Source organism: Falco peregrinus, chromosome 8 (assembly GCF_023634155.1).
Source record: "Falco peregrinus isolate bFalPer1 chromosome 8, bFalPer1.pri, whole genome shotgun sequence".
Lineage (NCBI taxonomy): Eukaryota > Metazoa > Chordata > Aves > Falconiformes > Falconidae > Falco > Falco peregrinus.
The window spans coordinates 22,612,576-22,629,290 of NC_073728.1; the positions used below are offsets into that span (position 1 = coordinate 22,612,576).

General features: G+C 38.5%; 1 protein-coding gene across 2 annotated transcripts in view; it reads right to left on the reverse strand.

Moving 5' to 3' along the window:
- The window catches only part of B3GALT1 (beta-1,3-galactosyltransferase 1), a 210,967-nt gene that overhangs the window by 10,564 nt on the left and 183,688 nt on the right, over positions 1-16,715 (reverse strand). The window contains exon 1 of one of the 2 annotated variants that reach the window (XM_055813078.1): positions 16,578-16,651. The exons of the other annotated variant lie outside the window; for it this stretch is intronic. The gene's annotated coding sequence lies outside the window, so the exon portion shown is untranslated. Of the gene's footprint in view, positions 1-16,577; positions 16,652-16,715 lie in introns of those variants that run through there. 2 annotated transcript variants of the gene reach the window in all.

Consider the following 16,715-nt stretch of genomic DNA (forward strand, 5'->3'; position numbering starts at 1 on the left):
ATGCTGATTTGCAGATTGTTTATGCTGTATTTCGTCACTGAGTTGAAGAACTGATCTCTGGAAATAGATTTGGGATTTCTAAATTATTTTTCAATTTTTACTACCTGCTCTGAATTTGAACGAAGGGTAAGAATGACTATGCATTAGGGAATTCTATGAAAAGCTTCTAAGTCTTATATAGGGAAAATGCAAGTTTTAGAATTTCCAGTAAATGTGCCCATGCTACCAAAACTTCCCTAACCTTTAAAAAGCTTCTGCGGAGTCTTTTTAAGAGTTAAAATTTAACTCTACATGAAAGTAAATCTGCATATGACTGACTTCTCTGTATGTTCCACTTTATATTTTTTAAATTAATATACCTCTATAAACCCAGGATTTTCTGTTCTTTTTCAAGAAGTGCTGAGACAGCCTATTTAAAACAAACTATTTTCATTGCTTTTTTTCTCTTGCTTAAGAATGAATTGTGCACCTATTTTTTCTCAATGAAATAATTTGCAAGTTAAAAAGTAAACAGTTTCTACGACAACTAAACTATGATGTGCAATTTTCAATTGCAGAAGATCAAACAGTTGAAAGAAATATTTAGAAATATTCTGATCAATACAAACATCATATTTACTATGGCTGAGGGGAGTGGGGTAAGTTACTGGTTAGGAAATGTGAACTTGGCATGAAGGGCCCTTCCTTGGCTAGCAGTGTACGGAGGTGGGATCTCAGTGTAGGTTTGAACAGCTTTTCTTTCTGGCTTGGTTTGTACATCAGGAGCTTTGTAGCTATAAATTCCCATCCAAGTTTTGCAGCTCAGGAAGTATTTTCTATGCAGAAAATATTTCTCTGCTTTCTCTGAGCAGAGACTTGATAGCTGCTAGGCTGGCCACGTACCATTCCGTAATTTTTATACACACAGAGCACTCCTCAGGAAGCCGGGTGATGACTGAGGAGTAGCTGCCTTCTGTGTGGTGACTAGGAGTCTGGTCTGCACCAGATGTGGCTACATGGGGCTTCTGTAGCTGCATGTTCTTCCTGGTAAATCTGACCCTGAATAAAACTGGCTTTGGAGAAACCCCTGTGCTGGTGGTGGAGGACAAAGTGGTGATAGATCAAGATTCAAGCTGGTCCAAACTGGACGCAGTGCCTATCTGGGTTTGGATATTTCATAAAAGCAAAACATTCACAGTTGGATTGCTAACCAGAAAAAAAGTATGATTTTGTAAAATCTGGTATTCATAGGAGATTGAAGTGGTTTTTTATCCCGTCTGGCATGTCTCAACACTATGTTTTCAGTAACCTTCTTACAGTTTTGGTCATTTTTAAAAACAAGTCTCTTGGTTGTAGTCATTTTCTGTTTGTGACAAACTAGTCTTCTCCAAAGTCTCCAACGGTGGTATCACACAGCTGACTCCATGTGGAAGGAGATGAAAGGACAGACCAGATCCTGAGGACCATCTGTACGATGGATGGGTTTCTAAAATTTTAGCAAACTGACTATGCTTGGTCAGATGTTAATCTATAATGGTATATATCTATATTTCACTCAACTCAAAATAATATTAGAACTTGTGACATGCTAATCAGAAGTTCTGTCTTGTTATATTGCCAACTGCAAGTGATTTACTTGGAGCCTGCGCATACTGCTGTTAATGGGAGTTTTGCTGCTGCCTTTAGTAGCGACATTTTAAGCGTATATCTTTTGCACTAACTGAAGAGGAGAGAAAATAAATGAAGAACAAAAAATGAGAGAGCAGAATAATTTGAGCACAAATATTTTACTTTTCTTTTTTTTTTTTTTTCCTCTTTTAAAGTAGCCCAGGAGATGTCAAGTGTCAGATCTGTGTGTTTTTTCCCATTAATGCTTTTCAGAAGCAATTTTAAAAAACACTTTGTGACTTCAGGTTGTGATAGGTCATTTGTGATTACATCAATCATGTCCTGTTACAGCAGTAATATATAAGTTGCATCTTGGTATGGTGATAAACTGATGCAAATAACATATTTCTCTCTGGGTTACCACAACCATTGTTTTCCTTAGCCATTGTGTTGTGCTCTGTTGTGAAATCTCACAGCAAGGTTTCTTAGCTCATGTCATCACCAAATTGGTTAAAATATTTTGCAGTTAATGAAAGTTTAGGACAAAAAAAAGAGGCTTTGAGTTCTTAAAAAAAATAATCAAGGGGATAACCTTTAGAACTGCTTTAACAAAATCTTTATTACTCATGAAACAATTTTACATAATTTATTACGAGTCAATAGGTCAAATAACCTTCAAGTAGTAGTATTTGAAATCAAATATACTGCTATTCTTGCCTTAACCTTCTTAAATTTCACTGTTACATTTCCTTGGTATTCACAGCGATGCCTGTGAAATGGTGGTCTGGGTTATGACACCAAGAATAGATGACAGTGGCCTTGATTATATAGATGCCTACCCTAGCGGCACTGCCATTTTCAATTAATCTTTGTCACAAAAAGAGAGAGTAACAATTATGTGAGGACTGGAACACCTGAAATCACACTTACTTACCCACTGAACAGGATAATGAATCTAATTCCCATAATTCACGTGCTATCAGGGGCATTGCAGGAAAAGTACAAACAATTAAAACTTTTGGATTTACTGGGAAAAGTTTAAATGTAGCTTTGAACCTGGCCGTTAAGGTATCAGTCATGATGCTTGGGTAACTTTGCTTTTAACCTCATCAAAACTGGGGGCACTTCAGGCCGGAAACATTGATTATTGCTATGTATAAATAAATTTTTATAACCTCAGAGCATAGCTCTTATTGATAGTTACTGGAAGGATTCTTCCATATCTCAGGTGTATATGTATGATACCTATATTTATTGTAATTGTTATATATCTTTTACCTGTGAATGATGGAGAGATATTTTTTTTTAAGGCTGAAAAATAGCTAGAATTCACATTATTTTTATTTCTTTCACAGCAATAAGGCTAGAAAATTTTGTAAACATTGAGTTTAGATGATCATATAATAGCATAGCTCCAACATTTTGTGCTTGAGAAAAAACATTAGAGGTTATCAGATGTCCAAGGAAATTGTTGGATGCTGTGACACTGTGGCTACACAGGCATTTTTCTGTTTTTCTTTTCCCTGAAAATATTCCCTGTGTTGAAGAGGTCCCAGAGCCTTGTTCTGTCCATCCAGGAACAGGTTGCAGTTCAATTTTTTTCATGTTTGCATTACAGTAATTAATGTGAGGCTATGTGGTGAAGCATTTGTCACTGTGAGCTATTTATAAGTCAAGCTTCAGGTTTCCAATTCCCTTTGTGAAGTAGTTGTCATACATTTAAAGCAAGCTGTTGCTTTCAAAATTGCACCTGTCTCTCACAGAACTGTAACATAAAAAACCCTAACCAAACAAATGACTTTTGTCTTCAGCTTGGAAAATATAGCCCATACTTCTGCCAGATGACTTATTCTCAAATACGTGAAAAACATTTCCTAGACATACTTTTTTCTTTCTTTTTTTTTTTCTTTTTTCTTTTCTTTTTTTTTTTTTTTTTTTGGTGATTGTTTAGTCATGATAGAGATTCCCCAGTTTGCTGGAAGTTTTCTGGGCATGGTTTTCTGGTAACATCACCTTAATTCTGGCAGAGACAAATACGTGCAGCTCTAACACGGGCAGGTGCTGGCTGCCTGCAGCTGGCTACCCTACCCCCCTCCAGCAGGCAGGTATTCTTGGGATGTGCCCCTGGCACCTCTCCAGCTGCAGCACTGAGTGCCTTTCCTAACAAGTTACACTTCGGAGACGGGATAGCCTTCTTGGAAAAGTGGGATTTGCCTCCTCGTTGCATTAAAAGCTGGAACGACATGTCATTGGCTTGGCTGTTTGAAAATACCTGGAGCGGTGCTTGCCCACCAAGGAGCTGGTGTAACCATCAGCTGGTGTGCATGCTCACAGGCACATCGACCTCAGCGCAGTTTAGTCCAGCTGAGGGCCAGCACTTCTGGCTGTTAGCTATAGTAATTGTCTTTACAATGAAGACAGGAAACATATTTCTTTTCACTTTGTCGTAACTAAATGGTAGATGAGGTTTTGCTCAAAACTGGGGATTGAATGAAACAATCTCAGCTGCAGGAGAGGGCATTTTTTGCAAAGCTATTAACATTTGAGAGCAAGGTAGTGTCAGGCTCGTTCAGCTAGCACATAGCGAGCATTTTACAGACATGACCCCAGACACTTTGTCAGTGTTGTTTTCTGAGGCTTGTGGTTTAAATGGACCATTGCACAATGTTAACAGTTACACATTCATAGAACATACATTCAGCACAAGAGGCTGTATCTCTTGTGGCAAGGATTTAAAAATGGGCTCATAGTACCTGGAGTTTTTTTGATTAATCAAATAAAGGAGTGCATGCTGTAATAAATTGGTAAATATATATCCTTGTGAATCCACAGGAGTAAATTTGTCCTCGTTCTTCTACAATATTTCAAAAGTGCAGCAAATTGTGTCCTCAGCTGAGACACGTGTTTGAAAAATACTGTTTGGGATCATAAATGGGTTGCTGCCTCCTTAGCTAGACTGTAAACCCATTCTGGGTTATCAGCTATGCCTACTTGGTCCACCTTCTTTCCCAAAAGAACGTTTCTTTATTCTTCCATTCTATTCCCTTAATGAAAATTGTGAACATTGTCTATTATTCTCAGTGAAAGAAACCTGTGTGTTTCTGGGAAAAGCAGCCAGTTAACAGTTTTTCCATTTGTGCTCAGAGCTGAGTTTAGCTTGAGCCCTATGAGAGTTGTTGTAGGCAAAAATTGAGGAAGTTTTCTCAAACTGTTATTGATGAACAGTTCATGAGAATTTCTCAGTTAATAACTCTTATCTCCCAGCTGGGCAGAATATGGCTGATAATCTTGGGTATCTAATAAAGCTGCAGGGAGAACTGCATTCTGGTAAAGAGTAAATCTGAATTCCTGTTTCAACTCACTTTTATCACTTATGTCATTAGAGATGTCCTTCATGTGTACTTTAAAGTTTTCACAAGGGAGCATAAATTTCCAATCCTGAAGAACTGTTTGAGTAGTCAGGAATACTAACTCTGATTTCTTACATCTTTTGTCTGTGAGCCTTCCTAATTAGGGGTATTTGCAGTGACTGGTAACTAGGAAAATATCTAAGCAAACTTCTTCCTAATGTGTGTGCATGTGTGTTTGTCTTTCTTTCCCTAAACCTAACAGGGCCCATTTCTGTGGGTTCATTATGCTGCCAGCACATTTTGTTTTCTCTTTTTCCTATTGTGACTAGGGAAGCGTAACCACTGCAATTGCTACTCCTCTGAAAAATTGGAAACTCTCCAGTTGGCATCTCCACCTGTAATTGCATTGTCCCTAGTGGGCTGATGTAAGTGTACATGTAGTCTCATTGTCTATATTGAAGGATTTCTCAAAACATAGGCAAAGTAGTTTTATATAAAGCACGGCCTCAAGCATATTCAGAGTTGAGCAACAGGGAAAGCAGCCATCTTCCTCCTCCCAGTTTGACTTTTACTGAGACCACTGTGGCATGGGTAAAGCATGTGATTACAGTGTCACTCCAGAGAAGATTATTCAGCAACTTGTATGCAGTGTTGCTCAGTGCTTTCTGTTGCTCTGGTTTGGTCTGTTGTGCTGTCAGCATCACTGAGGCTGGCTGTTTGCCTTGATTCTGATGTAGCTCAACAGATAAAATTCTCCTTTTATCACCCACTTTTTTTGGGGATGTGTTGGCTTCTGCTTGTATAAGAACATAATGCACTGCTGATAGAAATCAACTTTGTGAAGCAATAAACAGTAAATATGTTCTGTCACTGTGCCCAAGGGGAATCATATCATACCTTAGTTATCCATGTATTCAAGACCAAGCCTTAAGGAGAAAGAGGGTACATGAATATACAGTGTAAAAATACAGATTGCTTCTCTTAGCTCTCCATCTGTGGACCTTCGAGCTCTATAAACACAAGCTCACTAGGCAGCTGTATACCCCAAGGAGGCAGGTAATATGGTAATAAAATCTGCCAAGCAAGTTAAGAGTCCAAATCTTGATACATACCTCAGGGTTGTAAGAAATAAATAGAGCAGTTTCACTGAGAGACATTCTTCTGGGAGACTCTTTTTCTTACAGAAGCAACATAAGATCAAACCCCTCTTTTGATAATTTTCCAAACTTCAGGAGTCCTTAGTCTTTAAATAGAATCAGAAGAGATTGCTATATAAATAACATAAACTCAGACCTTCTCTGGAGGACAGTGTTTGGCTCATAGCATGGCTGGAAACAGCAGGGATTCTCCTGAGCATGTTTAAACTGTGCAGGTCTCCCTCAACATCCTAAACCCCTCTCTCACTTTCAGCAGTCTCCTTTGAATATGACTTTAATTTGAGAGCTCTCTTGAAAGGGAGTGATTTTAAAGCAGTCTGCACTATGTGGTTCCATTTATTTCCTAGCTATTCTGACATCAAAGACATCACGAAGCAAAAATTGTATGAAATACGATAAAGTGGCTGTTGGGTCAGCTGTTGTGGGATCACAGAGGCCACGGAAGGAACACTGTTTTGCTGTGTGACCAAACCTTGATGGAGTAGTCTGTTAGATGACGCAGCCCGCATCTTCTCTGGTGCTTTCTGTCTAGCAAGGAAGAAGGTATGCTCTGACTCACAATCCTCGCTTAGAAAAAGCCAGAAAATTTGAGGGTTGATGCAGATATCAGTAGTGCTTTGTCCTGTTGCTTGGGAGAAAATAATTGCTTTCCTGGCAAAGCAGGATAAGAGCTACTGGAGAGGCAGGGGGTGTCTAGCTGAACCCTGCTGGGTACACAACGGAGGACAGACAATCCTGCCTGGAGTGTGCAGAGTGAAGCCTCTCTATACTATGTGGTTCAGGGTGAGGGGAAGATAAATAATCTAAATGCACAAAATTTCAAATTGTTCTCTAAAAGCTTTTCTTGCTACTGATGCAATGAAGAGTAATGCCCCAAAGCAGAGATGTAAATAATTTCTTGATCGTTTCTTTTGGCTAAGTGGTAACAGCGTAATTGAGAGCTGCCCTGGTACTTTTAAAGAGAACATCCATGTTTCATTCTTTTGTACGCAAAGAAAAGCTCACTCTCTTTTTCTTTGAACAAATTAATTTACCAGTCTGTGTACTCAGAGCGCACATACTTTGTAAAGATGTGCCATTTAGTTTCCTTTCTAAGCTGTGATCTTAGACATATATTTCAGGGAAAAGGAAGCCAAGTGGTTGAGGTTTTTTTTTGCTTTGTGTGAACAACAATGGGAATAATTCCAGAGCCGGGCAGTAAGGCTGCCTGAGATGCCAAGTACAAATCACCTTTTCGGTGAGGCATTAATTCATCTTGTGAACAATGTGCACAAACTGGGTAAAAAAGCTCCATTTCAATTCCTCCTCCTGTCCACTGGCTGGATCAATTAAACTCCAAATAGCAAGTTTTTGAGATGATTTATGTAAATTTTTTTTTTTTTACTTTTGAGAACCCTTATTCCTGATGATCTTCCCTTCCTCTCAACCCCTTGCAACATGTGCTTTCTGCAGAAGATAGGGGAGCGGTGGCGGGTGCTGCCTGGGCGCAGGGCCCAGTCCTCGGGCCAGCCCAGGCCGCCATTAGGCAGCCCCTCACCTTGGGCCGGCTGGGGCACGGCCCTTCCAGCAGTCAGGAACGCCTTAGGGGCTGAGGGGCATTAACAGGCCCTGCCTTCCTCAGAGGGAGTGAGGGGAGGAGAAAGGGGGTCACTTTGCCCCTACTCGGCTGTTTGTGCCTTGTCTTTGGAGACAGGTGCTTCAGGAGCCGCAAAATACTGCATGAGATCAAGATGGAAAAGATTTCTTTGCATCTGCACCTGGGAAGTTACAGCCACAGGGTGCGTGTGTAAGCTGGTATTGCCACAAAAATATCCATGCATTTGTTAATAGTTTATGATTATTTTTAGTCAGATTTGAGTCCCCACTCAGATTTGCCTCATGGTCACACAAAAGCCTCGATCAGCACAGCTAAGGGGCATCATCAGTCTGAAGCAAGAGGATGGGGCCAGACAGGGCAGACCTGTTTTTCGTGGCCATGCTCCTGTCTTAAATGATCATCAGAGAGCTGAGGGCTTCCTTTCTTCCTCTGGGGACTGTAGCAGTAGCCCCAAGGTTTCCTCATATAAGAATAACACAAAGCAAACAGCTCCTTTCTTCCTCTTGCACCAATTGCCATCAAGTAATAAACCAAAAAGCCTTTGGTTGCTTGTTAAGTAGTTAGGCTTAAATTTCAGTGTTTTGGAATGTTTTGTTTTGGAAATCTATTCAAGCACTTCTTGATAATTACAAAAATAACTCTCCTTTTAAATTTTTTTTTGTTTGTTTTCACAGTACTTAATGATTCTTTTTATCCTTTGACTCTCCCAAGATTGCCTTGAACTTAAACTGGAAACTTAATTGGATTTTAACAGGAAACTCGTTCGTACATATAGCAGCTTTAAAGGGCATGAATAGTATAGCGTTTGAGAATGTGCTGCTGTTTGAAAGATTGATGTGATTTTCTGATTTTAATGTAAAATGAAAACAAATGTCACAAGCCTCTGAATCAGCCAGATTCTTTTTAGAAGCCGAAGACAGCTCTTGGCTCAGGTAGGCTATTCTCCCACATGTGCCTTTGCCAAAAAAGAGTGTGTGTCAGGGCTTTTTTGCTGTTGTTTTTTTCTCCAGATGGTGTAATGAGGGATAGACTGCTTGTTGCTTGCCAAGGGTTGTATAATATTATGGCAAAATGCAGTCCCAAGCTGCAGTTTTGAAGGTAGCATATCAATCACATATTCATCAGGTTCATACACTTCTTGCTTGTAGGGTCAAACCTCTGCCATCAGGCCAAACCTATTAACAAGTTTCATCCAAATGTTTTGAGTGTGATGAAATTTGGTATGTTTTCACTCCAAATGTTGGTTAAAGTGTCTGCTGTTAGGATGTTAAGAGCCAATATGCAGCTGATCCTTGTTTTCTTCTGCACCTCAAACCTAAGTTAAGTCCGTCAGGTCAGCTAAAAATAATAGTGTCTTGGGTTTGCCTGTGGTTTTTCTCTCTAGTACATCTAAAGGAAAAGCAGGAAGTATTTGGTGTCACAAGTAATTTACTTCCATGGTTGTGATTACATAATTTATTAGGTTTTGAAACACACTTTGAGTTTGGGATTTCCCAGGAACCTTTTAAAAATCACTTCTTGCATCTAAATGAAGTTATAATAATAAATAGAGATAAAAATGAGATAGAATTTTTTTTCCAACTAAAGAGTGTGTAGTTTTTCACTGGATTTATATCTGAGTCTTCCTCCTGTTGATATTCATTTTCAAAATATACCTGATATGAATTATACCTTCACTAGGTATCAGAATGGCAGAATGATCCACCTTCTGGCTCTCTCAGGTGTTTGAGAGTGATTAATCACATCTAGGAAAAAAGTTACCCCTGAGAGTGGCATGTACACACAATTTAGTCACTGTAATCTAGAAAGCTTCCAATATAGAAGCTTTGGAGACAAAAACAGTTGAAGGAAGTCAATCATCTCCATCATCTTTCAGCTTTGACTTCTTCATTTGTCAAACACTTTTTGTCATAGGGACTATGGTCATTCAATCTCACAGCAATCCAAGGTAGCGGAAGTGGTTGTGACTTAAAATTAGTGCACTGACATTTATGATAATAAAAGAAATTTAAAATGGTGATACACTGCCTTTTTAATACACTACTACAAATAGTCTCTGCCATATAGCAGGAGAGAAGAGGGTATTCAGTACTATACAATATTTCTAAAATACTTCAGAATGACAGCTTGTATGAAAAACACATGTAGGAAGGTTGCTTTGGTATGAGCTATAAAACTATCCAACTGTTTTTAAGAGTGATCTGATAAGCTAAATAAGAGTAGGCTTGCTAATTTAGGCTGTGTGGAAGACATGTAGATGAGATTTTCAGCATCTTAGTGATATGACAACAGACAAAATCTACATACATTGTTTAGGTGCACTATACACTGTAGCTGGACCACCAAAAAGATTTTCTGCTTCAAGCAATACCAGATTATTATCCTGGCTGGCAGGAATCAACATTTAAATTATAGCTATATCTGGCACATATGAAAGAAAAACCATCAGACTGCATCATACATGAAAAATGTTTTCTTGGTTGCTGTGGTCAAGTTACTAAAAGTTTAGGTGTATCCTCTTTTAATTTGAGGAGTGATGAAACTAGCACTGACAAGAACAAACCCGCAAGTTTCTAAAAGTAGATATATTGAATGGGGAGGTAGGTCATTTGTCAGACACCCCTGTACATAAAATAAAATTGAAGACAAAAAAGTTTGCTTTGTATCACAAAGCCAGAGACTGCAGCACAAGATTATGCATTCTAAGGCATCTACCTCTCCATGTGTACACCTCTAGAGACTCCAAAGGGGTCTTAAATTTCAGCATGCCCCAGCATCTCAAGTTCTGGAGGGAGAGAGAGACTGCAGAGAGTTGCCTTTATACAGCTGACATCAGTAGCCTCGAATGCCATCCATAAATTAGACCCGTATCAAATAACAGTGCCCCTAGGCATGTGCTGTTTAAAAACTGCTCTTCAGAGGGAATGGGCAATCTTCCGTAAGATCGATTATGCATTTTACAGTCCTCATAAGAAACCAGACTGAAAAATAGTACCAAAACAATTAAATCATCTCTATTGGTGGATCTCCTTTAAGCCTCTGAAAACCTGCTGAGTGAAGTTACTTTTGCAGTATTTTTTAAGACGTTTAGCTGTAACTTTACCTGATACATGCAGAAAAGGAATATAGCAGGGCATTTCAACTCTGCCTTTCTTCTCCATTTGGCAGTTGATCTTGAGTGCCCACATAGACTATTAAACTCATTTTGCTATAGCTTTACTATTGACATTTCAGATTAAATGCCAGGGAATGAAAGAAAATTTTTTAAGGACTGTGACTTTTTGTTTCATTACAACTTTGTCAGGAGCACAAGACTGTAACAGCCTGCTGTAATATGTTATTTCAATCATTTCTTCCTACCTAGGAAAAACTACTATTGATTAGCATAGCTACTATCCCTTTGTTACAAGGTTTATACAAAATTCAGCAGTGTTAATACAATTGAACTTAATGAGACCTGTGAATGCTTGGCACTATCTCGTTCCTGTTTGCAGCGCTTACTTATCTCCTCTCATCCGATAAGCTACAAAGCAGGATAATTCCTTTATGAAAGCAGTGGTGAATCTTGGCGCTACAATACTACAGTAAAGGATTTTTGCAGTGCTAAAATGGTGCCTTACACATGGTATTATCACCCACCTGATCCACATTCAGTCTGAAAAAGATGGAGGCCAGAGACATGGGATGCTTTAGTGGCTGGCCTGAGAGCACCCACCTGCACTGCCCTCCATGCGGCCAGCAGTGGTGATGAGCACAAAACCTTTGTGCGTGGGGGTCTGCTTCAGAGCCAGCATTTAGCAGTTTTATCTCTTGTGTTGGTTCTGGGGCAGCAGCCCAGCAGATCTGTGTTAAGGCCTGGGAATCTATTTCTGTAACTTTCTACCAAAAAATCTGGAGAGTCCATGGGCAGCTCATACTGGATTTGGCAGCTATCAGTAAACTAGAGGGGTACCACACAGATACTATTTTTCAATTTTTTCAGCTGGTAGGAATGTAAAACCTTGTAAACTCTCTTTTTAATTCTCTGTAGACAGAATCTTCTGATCCAATGCATCCTAGAATTGCCTTTAAATACTTGGTACTTCCACTGAAATTATGATAGTAAAGGACAGAGCTAAAGTAATTTACAGATATAATGGATTTAGTGAAGACTGCAGAGTGATTTGCATGCCTAGTATTATTCTAACACTAATTTAGATCTTAGTTCACCTAGATGAAAGAATTTTCATCAAAACTGTTCTGGAGAAGACAAGAACCACTTAGTTTTGTATCTTACAACTGCTGCTGTGCAATCAGATGCTTTTGCATACTTAAAGCATTTACAGAAAACAGCTTCTTTCTGTCATTATTGCCAGCACTGCCAGTTTTCTAATTGGACTTGAACAATTCTTAGTCCACTTAACACTTTTTTAAACAATTCTTAACACTTTTTACTGTTACCTGCTGTGTAATAGACCACTGTAGCTTGCATCTGCCTCACAGAATACGTTGGTCTATCTTGTTAGACTGAAGATATCAGGGAACATCGTGCATGGCACTGTTTCAGGTGTGTCATTACAATTCATTCCTCCCTGCTCTTTCTTACCGTAACTTGTCCATTACTTCCAAACTGGTTATGTAAAACTATTCTGGATTGGTATCTTTAAAATTCTGCATGAATGACTGTGTGCTTGTTCTCAATGGTGGATGAAGTATTTAAATAATGATGGGAGAGGTTGCAGCACAAAAATTGTGCTAAGATTTCAATAGTCAATAATGATTTTAGTTGCTACAGGTTTAGAGTAGCAGGAATGTGAATGCAGATAGCATTGTACTTTGGTACGCTTCATAAAATTTTCCAGTTCTGTGTCTCACTTTTAGAAGTGGTAGGGCGCACATACATACAAGTTAAACTTTTCCAGTGTTCCAATGGTGAAACAATCCCAAACTCTCAAGGGCAATGAGTGATGGAAGGGGTGTTTGTGAGATGTTTATATTAATTGTGGTTGTGTGCAGCCTAATAATACACTTTCTGCTCTCCTGCTTGAACAAAATTTTTTCTTGTTGTCCACTGGATATTAAGCAATTTAATGACTTCATGAGCAAGAACAAGGTGATTGCAGAAGTACTTTCAGCCAGCTAAAACCGAGTATGCATCTTATTTTGCTGCTCTGCTTTCTGCCTAAATGGGGCATTTAATTATAGGCATCACATTTGGGAGGAGTTCTTTGGTTTACAGCAGGTGCCTGACAATGTCATCTGGAGTTATCTTCTGCCCTGAACAGATAGATGTTGTACTGAAGGTTATAGCAAAGGCTTTGCCAGAGGGTTTACCTGTACAATGTAGTTGTTTGTGTCCCTGTGCATAACAAGAGACCTTCAGGGAGCAAACTTAGCCCAAGTATCTATTGCTGAAGTCAGCTAGAAGGGCCCACAGCTTGCATACAGCTTGGAGAGCAGTACTTTCTCAGTGGTTAATGAAAAGGATTTTGGCCAAGACTCTGACTGTCTTTCCTCTTTTGTGAGCCTTATTGCAATCTGCCTGGACCTCCCATTGTAAACAGCATTTACACAAGCAGTGTTGTCAGAGGTTACTTGGGGAGAGACTTCCTTTCTGGTGCTTGTACTTCTCTCTGCTCCAAGATCACATACACATATGGATGCAATTTCCAGTTACAGTTTTGACATTTAAATGTATAAATGAGTCTCAAGCTCCTTCTTGTGCTACTGCTGTTTCTGTCATCTCCATTTCTTCTCTATCAGGATGGTGTTTGTAAGCTTTTTGTTACTTAGTCTCTTCTTGAAAAGCACCCAAAATAGTATTAAATACATCTGAAATTGCTTCACAGTATGTTTCTAGTATGTTTTCAGGACTGTTACGATACTTGGGTTTTTTTAAAGTATTTTGGGTAGAGCCTAGATTGGTATGTGAGATCCAGTTCTAAGAAATAGAGCTCTTTGCTATGACGCCTGTGTTGCCTCATGGAAAGCTAGTTACTGAACATCTTGCAGCTTCCTACCAGGTACATATACTAGCATTAGATCAGCAGGAGCTGCATGGCCCTAGAATCCAAACATGAGAAATCCAGTATGTCTTCTAAGGAAAGGCCGGTTTATCGAAGTCATTTGAAAGTTCTGCTGATGCTTGGTTTTCTGTCTCCTGTGCCCCTAACTGGCCTGGGCAATGTGTGCCTGTTTATATCTCATAACATGTGATGCTTTATTTCTCTGCTAAATGTTATGCTGTTTAAGTGATTAATTGTTCAGTACCGACAGACTAGATTTAGCAGTGGCAGTGCTTGGATTTTAAGAAGATGCAGCGCATTGACTTTGTAAATGTAACATCTGGCTTTTCCTATTTTAACATGTGATAACAATTAAAGAGCCAGTCAGGCTTCTGGGATTTTAAATACCAGATGGGAATTTTATATTCCTTGTATACTGTATCATATCTAGTAAATACTGAAAGAAGTGGTGGCTAACTCACAGAGGACCTGCATTTTTCAACTCACAAATGATTGTGCATTCATTTCTGTTGCTACTTTTAAAATTCTCATGATTGCCTTTGTCCTGTCACCACCCTAAACCTCGTCCATGTCCAGCATGTCTCCTTATCACTTCTATAACACTTTTTTTTAGGAGCAAGATGCTGCATTCTTTTGTTGGCACTATGGTAGGAGCTAAACTTAACAACAAATGACACTAAGGAACTGGGCTGTGTCCAGATCAAGATTTTCATGCTCTCAAGCATTTTAATATCAACACCATTATTTTCAAAATAAATAAGGCATTTAGAGTCTTTACTCTGCATTAGAAAATCAACAATATAAAAACCAAGGAGGCAAGCCAAACAAAATTTTTAAAAACCTATGATGGACTTCTGATGCTCTCACATAGAAGTCCACTTTGTTTTGTGTTCTTTATCTGTCATGCTTTACAGGCAGCCCAGAAAGGAACCTAAGTAGTCAAGATAAAGTAGCTCTCAGATTCTCCTAAATGGCAACTAAGTTGCAGCAGCCGCTGCACATATGTGTCAACTGCTACATCTACTCTGCAGTGAGAAGAGAAATAATCTGTTCTGATTAAATTACTCTTTAAGATGGGTGGTGTCAGTAGTGGAGATGCTGAGGCATATGTAAGAGTAAGCATGTACAGTCCAATATAACAGCTCATTAGACAGTGGCAATAGTTGATCAGTGCAACTTTCATATTTTCAGGCTTTAGTTAAAGATCTGCATCTCCTTTAATAAGGATACTGCCTAAAGTGGTGGGAAAAGTAATGATCAGAATTTTGATATGAATAGAACCCCAAATATATTAATTTAGATTTAAACATGTTTAGATGTAAAAATGTTGCTTTAATTTTTTAAAATAAGCATTTTAAAAGCTCTGAAATACTTGGTTAAATATATCTTATTTTTTATTTCTTATCATGATTAGAAATGTAAACATTCAATAGCTGGAGAAAGAGTACCTGTTCACCTGGGATTTACAGCTCACTACTGCAGTCTCAGAAATTAAGATGCTCATCTGAGCTCCAAACCCTTAAATCTTTGCTTTTGTCTTCTAATGTGTAAGGACATTCCTTTGAAAATACCAGATCACATAAACTGCATAATATTAGCACTGAATTCCCTGTATAAAGAACAGTAGTCTAGAATTGTCAGACTACAATCCCTGTTCCTCATGATAAATCAGCTGCATAGCCATTAAGGTGTTATAGTATCATACAGTTAAGCGATTAAAATAAAAAATAAAGTCGTGTTATCTGACATTTTCAAACATTGGTTTTGAAGGACAATATGAAAACAGGAATAGTGAAAGAAAAGTTTTACATTCCTCCCATTTCACTGACCTTCATCCTTATTTCTAGCTTTTCTGCTCAAATATCAAAAGATCTAGTATAATAAAGGATGACAGGAAGCACATCTGACAAAACTATCTCTTAAGTCTTGTTGAATAAAACATTCAGTGGAAATGCTTCTTAGAGCCAGCAGGTTAGCATTAAAAGTGTAATGGTTTTAAAGGAAGCCTGAACACCCTTTGATAAATGACAGCTCCAGATTTTAAAATTAAGATTTGAGATCAAGATGCTGCTGAAGTTACTAGAAGAAACATATCCAACAGTTGCATAATGCACATGCTCATGACAATACTGTTTGTCAGAAAATCAACCACATCAGTGATCTAATGCTGATGATACTGGCACATGTTATGTAAAGTAGAAGCCCTGATCATATTGTCAGTCACACAGCCAGGGTTCCTGCCCTTCTTTTTTGTACAAAAAAATTCCCCTTTCAAATTTCGCTAGCATAGTTTGAGGGACCAGTTTGTCTGAGCTCTGAATTAACATTTGTTTCCATTTGCTTGAAAAGTAAATCAGAAAAAAAAACCAGTCCATAAAAGCTATTTTATTTTGCTTATTTTTTATCAATATTAACCATGCTAAATACTGAAAATACTGAAGGCTTATATTTTAGCTAAGCTATTAGAGACAAATTCTCAAAACTACACATACATGTTGGAGACTAATAGAAGAGTGTAAATTGCAGGCAATTATTTTGACATATTTGCACATGCTTCACACATGGCATTTTTGCATACCAGATTTGGAAAACGATGAACACAGCACAAGCTGAAGTTGACTTCTGCTGTGAACGTTAGTGTGTTTGCACAACTTTTTTAGCATTCTCCACCCTCCCTAAAGTCACACCACCAGGGAATATTGTCTCCTTCAAGCTCTGATGCCATCAGAAGAACCTGTTCTTTAAGGGTAATTATGAATGCAGAATCCTTTTTCTGTGGTACATACATGGTTTGTTCAACTACTTTGAATTGCTATTAGTATTTTTTCCAAATTGAATTGAACAATACAGATTTTTTTTAATGCTATATACAGATACTAACAGTGTAAGAGTACTAAAATGGGCTTCTTGCCATTATTTTTTGCTCAAGCAGCATTCAAGGAGGATCAGGGTCACTGGAATGACAATGAACGTCTCGTCATCACTTCACTCATTTTACATTTCTCTTGGAAAAGTTATC